Below are 13272 nucleotides of genomic sequence, written 5' to 3' on the forward strand. Positions count from 1 at the left end.
CATAGCCACATTCACACACACACACACAGTGTACATGCCAATAAAGAAATATATTTTAGAGATTATAATTATAAACAGTAGAAGAAAGGAGTACTAATATTGATCCAGACATATAAAGGAAGGGATCAAGTAATGGAACCCTTTGGATGGGGTGACTCCCCTAACAAAACCTTAGCACATCTTCTCATAATCATGGCCATTGATTCAGCTCTCCTTTGGCAACAGTAACAAAGGACTGATTCTCACAGATATTACTAAATGCTGATCAGTAGCTGAGCTGGAGCCACTGTCCTTTAAAAACTCCAAGATAAACACCAGTCCTCCAAAAATAATGTCTTTAAATACCCTTGTATTACTGAAATATTTCTATCAGGCAGAAGAATGGGCATTACGATATAGATACTCTGCAACTCTTGATCAAACTATTTGTTGATAAAATTATTTAGCTTCTATTATAAAAATTACTTTAATACTGACAAATTCTACAGTGGTTATTTGGGCTTTTCTTTTTTCTACAATAAATGGCAGCTCCTCAGAACTCAGACACCCACTAATCATGAGCTCACAAATAGATCCCCCTGCTGACAGAAAAGTTTAGAGGAAAACATACATTAGCAAGGAAATCCCATACATTTGCACAGAAGAAACCAACCATATTTCAATCTCACAGTGTTGTGATACCATCTGCTACAAACCACACATCATGTTATCTTTTAGCATCACTGAGTTTGACTGATTACAGTAATATCCTCTCGGTAAACAGGGTCTGCTTTGGTCCAAATAAAAGATAAACAATGATAATACATTTTGTGGTTGATATACAGGTATCTTATGAATCTCTGGGGATATGATCGACTTGCTTCTGTTCATGGCACTACCTCTTTGGAGGGGAAATAGCATGACCACTGTTAGTCATGTTAAGCAAAGAAAGCTGCTGTGGGGTTCTGGGTGAAGGCAAATTAATACGGACAGGCATGGATTTCTCTTGCTTAGAGTAGCTTTCCCACCTGCATCAGTGATGTAGGATATTTAGAGTGTGGACCTGGAATATCTCTCAAAAGCCCCCCTTTTTTTTCCTAGGCATGTGCTTGGAGGAGGAAATGGGACCCCAGTCCCTTTTTCCCTCTCCCACTTCCCAGAAACAAGGGGAGGAGTTTTGGTGCACCACCTGTTTATGCCATGATGTTCTGCTTTACTGTGGATACTGAATGAAGGAAACCAACACTACACGGGCCCAGACCTTCAGACTGATGAGCCGAATTCACACTTTCTTTAAAGTTTACTGCCTTGGGTTTCTGTTGCAGTAACAGGAAGCTGATAACCCACTCAGAGTCTGCTGGCAGAAAGTTGGAAGGCAGAAAGAAACAGAGGTTTACATTGGACTATCTCCTGCCTACCTGATCCTTGCAGATAGGGGTCATCTCTTTTCTGAATTTCAGCTGCTACTCAAGGATTCTCTGCAGTTTCTCTTTACAGGTTTCAGAACCAGCTTTTCCCTTTTGTACATTTTTCTACAGCCTCAGAGAAGGTATGGTCTTGACCAGTTCCTTATATTCTGCCCATATTTAAATTCATTTGATAAAGTCCCTTTCCAGAGTGTAAGATCTCTCGCCAGCTAGACACAGAACTGATACACACTGTGGTGATGCCTGCACCATCAGCTCAATGGACTCAATGTATTGTGGCTCCTGAGTGCTTCTCTGAGTATGTAAATAAGGCCCTGGAATGCATTTCGGCCATTAGTGATGTGGGACCTCTGACTCCCTTAAGCAGCAGTGGCAAAAGCATTTCTTCTTATGAGTATTTAGTTCTTCCCTTCAGACCTTGTGGAACGTATTGATTAATTTAGTCAATTAGTCCACAAAGGAGTTTTAAATTAATCATGTCGAAGACTATGTGATCAGACTTCCCACCATTCTGAAATTGTCATAGTGATAAAAATCAGTCTTCTACCTATAAAGAAGAGTATTTAAGCCCTCTCTGGGCTTACCTGATATCCTAATTATAGGAAAAAGACAAAAGAAAACAAAGAGAAAGAATGCACTAACAAAGATTTTTTTGTGTGTGAATTCAAATGAAAGCAGTAACCCAAACTTGCTGCTGATGTGTCTGCTGGGATCAAAGAGACCACAAGCAGACTGACTTCAAGGAAGATTTGCAAAAGCTTAAGCAAGAGCCCCACTCCCTCATTCCCAGTAACTCCTGCATGAGAAGTTACACAGGAGAAATAATTATTTTCATAAAGTTTAAAATGTAAACTCTTCCTAGAAAAATAAACAAAGTTCCCTACACTCATTGAGGATCAGGTATAAATACCATCTTGTGGTTCTTATGTAAGATCAAGATTCAGCAGCAGGAAGAACACACAGACACACACACCCATGCAAAGGAAGGTAGCAATATGACAAACAATAATAAATAAATAACAATACAAATAATGGTTCCATTTTGTATGCATTTATAAAATAGAGAGTTGACGGATAAGAAATTTAACCAAAAAATAAAAGGGATTAATTTAAAAGTAAGACAAAATAGTGGATAATATGAATTTCTAAACTGACAGATAAAGAGATTACAAATAGCATATTTCATTTGCCAGGACCACATGGTCGGGAAAATAGAAAGTCCTATCTCTTTATTAGAATATGTTTTTGAGTTTATCAGTTTTTAATTATATAATGCCTTTAGATAGAGGAGGGGTATCAAGAAAGTTGGAGAATGGGATAAATAATGTATAATTTATGACCTTGAAGGGAGAAAAAGAGGCTATAGAAAAAGAAGGGTGCATGGCCAGAGAGCAATTTTGTCATTGCTCAGTTTTTGCTAATAGCTTTTACTTCTCTTCATGCTTTCAAATATAACATTCAAGATTTAAATCTGTACATGATTAGCTTAGTGAGGCTTGGTCCACAAGAACTCAATAATATTATGTAAGGCATAAAAGTTTCTTACTTAAATTTGAAAGCCAAAGGTGTGCTCTGTCTACATATATGGATTTATTCTCTCTTTTTCCTTCCATTCTCACCCACCCTCTTCCTAGGGTAAAGTTCTTTATGGAATGAGATGGATTCTTACCTCAGCTTTTAATAATATAATTTCATTAAGTCTGAAATACTTTAATGCATTAGTTAAACAACAACTGAAAGCTTAATAGAATTTTCTACTTAAATCATTTTTACTACTCTTAAGTGAAGGCTTGAACTTTAACCTACCTATAGCTTGTAGACCTAAATTCTGCAAAAAGCTCCAAGCAATATCTACCTCAAACATATGTTTAGGTAATAGCTCCTAATAGAAAAAATGTGTCTAGGTCTTGCTCTTTCAAGAACAAGATATAGGCAATTTTTGAGTAGTGTCAAAATAACCTTCAAATAAAAAAAACTAAAGGAGAAGCAGTTGAAAATTTGAATCTATAGTATCATCACACATTTTTGTAATGGCAGAAACATTTGTAAAATAGAGCACTGATAACTGATACCCACATTATCCATTGATAGAAGCCTCAAATGACTAGGCTCACCTTTATAACGCTTTCCCGTTGGTTTAGATATAGTAGGATATCTTGTGTAGCAGAAGCCCCATCTAGACTTAAATCTGATGTAGTATATCAAGAAGTAAAGTATCAAACTAAGAAATAAGATAATTGACCCTGCATTAAGTCTTGCTCTTCAAGGGGAGGGGAGAGGCAGTGAGTAGATTAGAGAAAAATGTATAGCACAATTAAATCAATGAAAAAAATCTTGCTCTTCTATCCTGGAAGTCACTAACTTGTATTACTTGTGCACCAATTTCTATATTTAATTATTTATACTAAAGGAACTCTTAAAATTTAACATTTTAAAGTAAAGCCAGCATATGTGCTTTGACAATATTCATTTGTGTGTTTAGTTTTGAATTAAGGCCTCACTTTTTTAACTCACCCTAGCCTGGGATCCACTTTGCTCATGTTGAAATCCCTCTTTGAGAAGTGGTTTAACATGAAAAAGAATATACTTCACAAGTTTGGGAAAAGTTACTATTTTTTGTTTTGATTTTTTGTCGTTGTTTTTTTTTTTTTTTGTTTTGCTTTGTTTTGAGATAGGGTTTCTCTATGTAGACCCTGCTGTCCTGGAGCTCACTCTGTAGATCAGACTGGCCTAAAGCTCACAGAGATCTGCCTGTCTCTGCCTCGCTAGTGCTGAGACTAAAGAGGTGCACCATCACCATCCATGGATATTATCTTGTTTGAAGAAAACTTACATTTAAGTCAGTTTTCTCTCACATAAAATTGTTTTAGAAAAACAATTTAATTTATTTATTCATACATATGTAATCCTAGAGACCGTCAAACTTACATGAGAAGTTGTCAGCTCAGGAAATTGTTCCCTTCTCACTGGTGATATCACTAATAAGACACGTCAAAACGCCATTCATGTTTATAAATCTTTGCAGTGAATTTTCTGTATATATTTGGTAACAAACGAGAAGCAATTGGCAAAAAATACAAACCTGGTATTTCTGAATTAACCTTCTTAAATGTAAAAAGAACATTACTACTTCTTCAGATAATGTCAAGTGAGGAACTAAGGATAAGAGATTTTATGATCAGAAGCAAAAAGGCAGCCAATGAATGCTCATATCATTTTAAATTTTTGATAACTACAAAGACATATGCTGATTGTTCTGGATGCAATTAGCAACTTCTTCCACATCTAACATTAAAGCAAAATTTTAAAACTGATTCAGCCCTGCTCCCTACTTCTTCATCAATTACAAGCTCAGGGACCCAAAAGTGTTCTAATGAATTTTGCATTAGAATCCGCAATATGAACAGAGTATATTAACACAGCTACTAGTAATGCATACATTGGCCTTTGTGAGCAGAATTCTGAACAGTTATGAAGAACTCAGCTGGATTTCAAATTTGTTACTATGCCTGAAAAGACAAAAAAAAAATGCCAGAACCAAATTGTCATAAGCTCATTTCTGAGGACATCAATCTAGCTTACTACTTGATAATAACCTTGGGCTCCCGTTTCTTCAAGTGCACAGGTATGTGGCGGCCTGTGCTTCAGGACGAGGAAACTGCTACCACCTACACTGACTTCCAAATGTGCAACGAATAGGTTTTAAAACACTGCTTCTATACTAGCTTCCCACATTGCCACTAGATAACCTGTATGCTGACTGTATTTAGCGTTAATATTTATGCTTTACAACTTCACAGCTATTGTCATTGCCATAAGGATCTTTGAAATCAAAAGTTCAAGAAAACGGTTATACGAACAGAATAAACAAACAGGGCACAAGGCAGCATCTGCACTCAACGAGAAAGAAACAGCTACTGGGAGCTGCCTTTTGTATACAGTTTCTCTAAACACACACCAAGATCATACAACAGGTACGAAACAGTAGGTGACCAAGCCATGGTTTCTTAAATAACACACTGCCTTAGCAGTACGTAGGCAGCAAAGAAATAAATACCAATCAGGCCATATCGATCCAAATAACTGTTTACACTGGAAATGTGAAGATTTGGTAGAAATACAACAAAACTCCGAGATGAAAAAGTTAGATACAGGCTTTCAATCATTATTTCATAATTGAAATTCTACACATCGTGCACTGTTTCAATTAGCATATGGGCATTAGTGGGATGTGAACATTAGAATGTTAAGACATTTTTAATACCCAAGAAGATTTACGGGAACTCTTTGACTTCCAATAGTTCATTCTGACAATGCTGTCACATAAGCAGGTGTGTTAACAAGCATACCACCTCTGTCTTCTCTGGAGAAAATATGGATCAAATTCAGCTCTTAACCGTATAGTCCACCGTCTGGGTTTCTTTACCTAACTGTTTTCCCTCATTATTCAGATTTGAAAAACACTACACTCGGGTAGTTCCCGACGGCCGGAACCCAGGTGTAGTATTCTATTAAGACAGCTTTGTTTGATGGTCCATTAACAGTATCTGTCATCAGTGGCGACTAATTTTGGTCCTGCCTGGCTCTAAGAAAATGACAGCGCTCAAGAATTTCACTGGCAGCACATCTACTGGTTTGGTCTCACCATTTTATAACGTCTTAAAATATATTTTCTTGCTACCGGCATTGAGATGGAAAGTGAAGTTTCCATTGCAATTATGTCAATGTTTAAACACTGAAATCCACTACAATGATACAAACATCAAGGCTCTCCTGCGCACGTTCCTCTTCATCTGTTGGCACATTTTGCTCACATCCTGCAAGGAACTCAGAATTCTCAAAGAAATGGCCTTAACTCTTTCACTGCCGCGCACCAAGATCAAATACTGCAAACAATCTAGGGATTATAACGATCAAAGAGTTGTAGAGAATCTTTAACTGCTGGCAGGGAGGGTAGCTTTTATGCGCTTCCCATAAACTGCAGCAAGCAGCAGGGAGGAGAATCCCCCTCACACAACTGTGCCCTTTTCTTCTTTCTTTCCTTAATCACAGACGCTGCTGTTTCCTTAGACTCAGGCGCAGCTAACAGTGGCGCTGCCAGGAGAACATAAAAGATACATTCAGACAACCCAGTTCTCCCCCCTCCCCAAACCAAAGCTGCACAGCACATGTCTTTAGCAGAAGGAAGCTCAGCAAACGAGACTGCATTTTATTGAGAACAGTAGAAAAAGAAAAATCACAATAAAGAAATAGTGAGCCTTTTCTACTCTGGTTCAACTCCGTTACCAAGCTCTGCTAGCCTTGATTAAAAAAAAAAAAAAAAAAAAAAAAAGTCATTACCTGTATGAAGAGAACCTGTTAATAGCCTGAGAAGGTACTGGGCAAATTTCAATATTTCACGTTTACACCGTTTCCTACAGCCACTCATCTTAAGGAACAAGGTATTCCTCTGAGGAGCGTCAGTAGTCTTTGCCAATAGAAAAGGAAAAAAAAAAAAAAAAAAAGGCGGCTTCTGAGGGGAAACTTCTGTCTCAGTTTATGTATCAAGCTGCCTTACAACTCCTGGGGAATTAGCTGTGAGTGCCTGAGTCAGAAGGTACAGCAGCCAGCGCGGACGCAAGAGTAACAGGGCAATGAGAAAGCGCTGCCTCTCAGGACGGTCACCAAGTTCTTCCGTGGCAACAGATAGGCTGCTGCTTTATACACTTGTAGTAACCCAGCTCTGGTGCAGCTCGGCATCATCTCTCCTGAAGCAATTTAACCTCAAGGACCATGCCGAGGGAGGAGGAGCCTGCATTGCCAGCTCATCAGTGAATCAGCACGTAAGCAGGTGAGCAGACAGAAGACAGGTCACTGGAGCCCGAAGCCCTTGGGACACCAATAAGAGATCCTGCTAAACAGGATCTACTGGGGAGGAATCTCGGGATCCGGGAATGCCCAAAATGCTTCTAAATAATTAAGGGGAGATTGGAAAGAGTGCTGGAGACCAGACCTCAGACTGGCCCCGTACACAGTGGAAATCATATTCAGAGAGCCTAGATGGGGTTGGGGTGGAGAGCTCTTTGGAGAAGCCGATTCTGACCAAAGCAATGAGAGAAGCAATATTGCTGTGCTACGGAGATATATTCAAGCCCATGAACTCTAAGGTAGAAAATAACTCATACCCCAAACACTATTATTTCTGCACTGTCCAGGCTCAGGTATCTGGGAATTGGAAGAAATCATTATCCACGTTCAAACCCAATAACCCGGAAGTCACAGTTGGTAAGTTCTATATGTGGGGGCAACAGAGCCCCAAAGTTAACTTGCTGCATTGTGCTAAAAACAGGAATCACATCAGCGTCTTCTTCTTAAAAGCTAAAATGCAACTTGTAATTTCCCTATGGACTGATTTAAGTTAGAAGAGCAATCCCTAGGGCCTTCGCTCTGCACGGGGCACCTTTGTACCTAGAGTAATGCGACACTGGCAGTTTGTCATAGTGCCAGAAAATCGGATGCTTGGGACTTTGAAAGTGTCATTAGGTCAGAATTCTTCAGGGATTTGGGCAGTTTCTCGGGTGACTTTATATTTTTAATTAACACTCTCAGGGCTTTTGCTTGTTTTTACTGACTCCGTATAAATATACATGCTGTCTCTATGAAGTTTAGCACATAAAGGAAATTCAAGCCCCTTATTTTAAAGGGCTCTCTACCCCCGTTTTTGACACATGTAATGGTCCTCTTTGAAACTAGTATTTTTCAACAATGCTATGCATCAGGTGATGTTCTTATACAGCAATAAAAAGACGAAGTGAAATCTCAGGCTTAAAGACACTTATTGGTAACTTGTCCCCTCTCCAACTCTAACCTCAAATCCATAGCCTCAATGATGTACCTATTTCAATGGGTTAATGAAGAAGCACACTTTCCAGGAATTTTTTAAACTAAGATGAACAGGTTTAAAATAAAACTACACTTATGCATACAAGCTAGCAAAATGTTTCTAACACTTTCTTCTATACATATGGCATCTCTGACAATGTTTGACACATGAAAGACAAATATTCTGTTATATAATATATATATATATAATTGGATAATGATACAAATAACATTATTTTAGCTTTGAAATTATTATGTATGTGTGCGTTATTCTTTAGTTGGAAGATAAAATAGGATGTTAAACACAGCACTCTTATGCATTTCTCTAGTGTGTTTATACTGAGCATTTTCTCTGTGCCAGACATGGTTCCATGCACTGGGAACACAGTAGTGAGACAGAAAGACACTGATGCCATGGTACCTATACCTCAGAATAGGAAGGAAGATATAAACAAACAGTAAACAAGAATATATCACAAGTGGGTAGCTGCTAAACTAGAGTAGCAGGATAGAAAAGTGTGTAGAGTAAATAGGAAAGACAAAAGTGTAAAAGAGATCCCAGTGTATAAAACATAATGAGTCAAGCATGAACTGTCAAGGGTGTATGAAGTAGAGAGAACGGCTTTGTTGCAAGGACCCTAAGCTGGGCATGAGGTCAGCATTCTTAAAGGAGAGCAAGACACATGAGTTCACTGAAGTATACTTATTCAGGAGAGACTTCTAAGAGATGTTTGCAAGCCCAAGGCAAGGACAACAACATTTCAAGCCAGTACCTGAGCAAGAAAGTTGTCTCATATGTCTGCTAAGTAAAGATGACCTGCAATGAGCTAGAGGAGAGACAGAATACCAGTGATGAGTAACCACAGTGGTCCAGGAGAGACATGATGGAGGCATGCACAGCCTGCAGGAGAAATAAAGGTAGTTTGTTTCTGGATAGTCAAGGAAACAGAATTAATGGGGTTTGGTCTATTGAATTAGGGCATCAAAAAGAGAGAATTAATGGAGACTTAACTGTGATTTAAATAATTAGGGGACACACCAAATGAACTGTTGAAATGCTATGGTATAAAATTAAAATGCACATGCTTGTTTGACTTCAGCTCTTTAGGAAACCCCATATTTTTTTTTTCTAAAATCCCTGCTCATGTTCCCATTCCTTCACATTCTCATCAATATTCACTGTCTTTCATTTTGGTTATAGACATTCTAACAATTGTGTAATAAAGCTCATATGATTCCAATTTTCATTTTCTTGTTGACTAATGATGCTGAGAAACTTTTCATTTATAGATGTAAAAGAAACTTAAGTGTCCTTCAAGGGGTAAATGGGTAAAATATGGTACACATAAAATAGAAAACTATTCAACCTTAAAAATAAGGAAATTTTGTCATTTGTGACAATGCGGATGAACTTGGAAGTATATTAATGTAAATGAAAGTGGAAAAAGAATGACCGATAATATGTATTCTTACTTTATGTGAAATCCAAATGTATAAAACTTATACACACAAAAAGTAGAAGTGGTTACAAAAGGCCGAGGAATCACAGGAAATAATGATCAGTTACAAAGTTTCAGATGAACAAGAAAAATGCTTTACTGTTATATTTCATAGCCTGATATCCAAAGGCCTTGACTTCATTTTCAACACTTCTGAGAGCTGATTTAATATACTCTTATTAGAATAAGTAAGTAGAATCACTTATTAATGCATATTAACTGTATGATCTTATGTTATAAACTTATCACATCATACAACAAGTATATATACATTTATATGCCAATCAGAAATTTAAAAATAAAAAAAGAAAATTAAAAGAAATAAGACTCTTTTGAAGTTAAGTAAAACATAGGTTCTACTTTGAATACATTTTTTTTTAACCTAGCTGTATATCCTTTTTTTTACTTTGGATACATTTTAAACTGATGTAGCTCAAATTTACTCTGAAGGGAAGAGTATCTTTTATTAATTAATTTGTTTATTTTTAAATATTCATGAGAGTGGTATTTACCATTACAGTCCTTCCAGATGTCAAAAGTATAGGAGTCTATATAGTATTCATCAAGTTTTCAATGACAGATACAAGGGAGTCTCGGTGGCTTAAACAACACATGTTTATTTCTGACCATTGCAGGGATGAGAAGTCCCTGGAAGAAAGTACCTTCATCTTTGGGTCTTGGTGAAGTCTTTCTTTTTGTTTTGTGAAATGGGGACTTCCCACTGTATCTGCTGGTGGGACAGAGAGCAAGCTCCAGTTTCTAGCTTGCCTTGTTTTCACAGTGACACTAATTGTTACATGAGGGCTCTAGCCACATTGCCTTCATTTCTCTTTTTTAAGATCACTAATGCCATTGATTAAACTCTCACTTTCTGAACCTAATTCCAAACCCCACTTTCAAATAATCACACTTGGATTCACAGCTTTCCACATGAACCTAGAAGTAAGAAACACACACACACACACACCAAAAAAATAAAATAAATAACTCTAAAATATAAAATTGATATCTTTGGTGGCATGAACTATTTCTTTAAGAAATATACATATCTTACCTCGTGGGATTGGTGGGAAGATAGGCACCAGAACAACTGGAAACCCACTTGAGCCATACAATTCTGAACAACTGAGTTGTTTAGAAAGCTGCAATTTGTATTCAACAAAAGAAAGTAATCTTTTGGGGTAGTAAAGAGTGACCTTGGAGACATCAACATCCATATGCAAAATGGACTTAGATCACATTCCTACGTCTCACAAAATGTATTAGTGCAAAATTAATCATAAACAAGATACATAAACTATACAAGTTTCAGAAAGGCAGGCATCTTGGTGTATGCCTTAAATCCAAGCACTCAGGAAAGTGAAATAGGATTCTGCATTCAAAGGCAGCCAGGGCAAAATAGTTCTAGGCCAGCCTGGTGTAGCAAACATAATTCTTACTCTGATAGCAGCAAAGTAAAACAAGGTTTTAATTTTAAAAAAATTCAGAAAAAACTCTTTAGTAATTAGTTCAAATAACTAAGAAAATCAACCTGGCAAAGAAGTCTTCAACTAGACAACAAATATGTGACTTCTAAAAGGAGAAATGGAAAATTGGATGAAACTTTAACATTTTACTTTTCAAAGATTTTCAATAAGCAGAAAAATGACAAGTACACAGCATAATTAAGCATTTGTCATATACATCCCTGACAAAATTAATATCTACAATGTCATTAAAACTTTGAAACTCAGTCATGTAAAAACACAAAACCCAATTTGAATATAGCTAACTACACAGAGTTTTTTTCTCCAAAAATGGCAGTGTAGGTGATAATAAACACATTAAAATAGATTTCACATTGATATATTTAAAATGTAAAATAAAATTACAGTTCTGTTAAAATAGCTAGTATGAACAGTTGAGTCAAGAACAAGGTTGACAGGATGCAGACAAGTTTAACGGTTCAGACAATGATAGCAGTGTTGTAGGATGATATAGCTACAGTGAAAAACAAAATGGTAGTGTCTTAGAATTCTAATTGCAAAGCCAGAAAACCTAGCAATTGTATTCTTCACAGATTTCTAGAAAATTTTAAATGTAATTTTCATTATTTCTCTTATTTTTGAGTGTACAATATACATTGTCCTCTTCTCTTTCCTCCTTCTAAAACCTCCCAGATATGCCTCCATGTTCTCTTTCAAATTCATGACCTCTCTTTTCATTTATTATTATTATATGCATATATGTATGTACATATGTATTCCTAAGTACAACCTGCTCAGTGTGTATAATGTTTTTTGTGTGTATGTTTTCAGAACTGAACATTTGGTGTTGACTATCCAATTGGTGAGCTCTTCTGAAATCTATTTCTCCCACTCCCAGGATTGTTTATGTCATGCATAATCCTCCACACAGATGGATTTTCCTTGCCGTCATCCAATTCTATACTATAATTTAGATAAATTTTCTTCTATGAAAAGATAATTGCAGTTATCACATATTAAAGGGATAGTCACCAAGATTGTGCATACAGGTCCTTTATCTGCATGTTCAATTTTAGGTTGTCACTGGACAGTCAATCACCTACAAATCATTCTGTGTGAAAACTCTCAAAATAGACCTTCTGTGATAATTTACTTTTCACTTCACAGCCCAGATCCCAGCATGATAAGTCCTTCCTCTAGAGATGGCAATAACATATTGCATAGATACAGGCATGACTGGAGAGTATTTAGGGAAAATCATGTTGTGTAATCTTACTCTCAGCAAAATACAAAACATAATTAGGAAGATAAGTTTCATATGTCAGAAAATTATAAAATGAAAGCAAAAAACATTAAATAATTATCAGCCCATTTGGATTGCCACTATGAACAATAATATAAAAATCAAGTGTCTGTGGCCATTAATGAGCATGTGCCCTTAATGGTTCAGAAATTCTCTACCAAAGTCTCTTGTCATAAGCAAAGAAATTTGAGGGACCTGCACAACAGCTCATGAAGTTTAGGGTTTACTACTTGGCTTACTACTTAGTACTTCGAACAAGAGTCTGAGCAACGACTAACATTTCTTGTAGTAGTTACAACTGAATTTAATATGGAGGCAAACCACACTCACCAGCTCACCATGTGATGAGAATGATATAAATTAAAGATTGTTATGTAAAATAAATGAAAAAATGTTATTTAAATAAAATAATGGGGAAAAAAGGTTCTATGCTCTAAGCCCTACTCTCAGTATACAGGGTGACGGAGGCTTAAGGTATGGGCATTATTCAAGACGTATTTCTCTTAATATCATTTGGAGGATAACTTTTTCTAACTAAATCTTTCAGAGAAAGCCAAATCTAGTAAAGAAAATTCTAAAGACACCTACGTGACCCCACCACACTCCACCCCGTTGCTCTTTAGAATGGAAAACAAAATCTGTTGGCTTCTCCTCAAAGGAGGAAGAACCGTAGAAATTCCAGTATGATTCATATCACAGTGTTGTTTCCTTTCCAACATCTTGGTGTATTCTGTGTA

At 36.8% G+C, this 13272-nt stretch overlaps 1 protein-coding gene across 3 annotated transcripts in view; it reads right to left on the reverse strand.

The window, feature by feature from the left end:
• The window catches only part of Kcnip4 (potassium voltage-gated channel interacting protein 4), a 1036530-nt gene that overhangs the window by 808956 nt on the left and 214302 nt on the right, over window positions 1-13272 (reverse strand). The window lies entirely within an intron of this gene.

This window comes from Alexandromys fortis, unplaced genomic scaffold, assembly GCF_014885135.2.
Source record: "Alexandromys fortis isolate MF-2015 unplaced genomic scaffold, M_Fortis_MF-2015_v1.1 scaffold_0, whole genome shotgun sequence".
Lineage (NCBI taxonomy): Eukaryota > Metazoa > Chordata > Mammalia > Rodentia > Cricetidae > Alexandromys > Alexandromys fortis.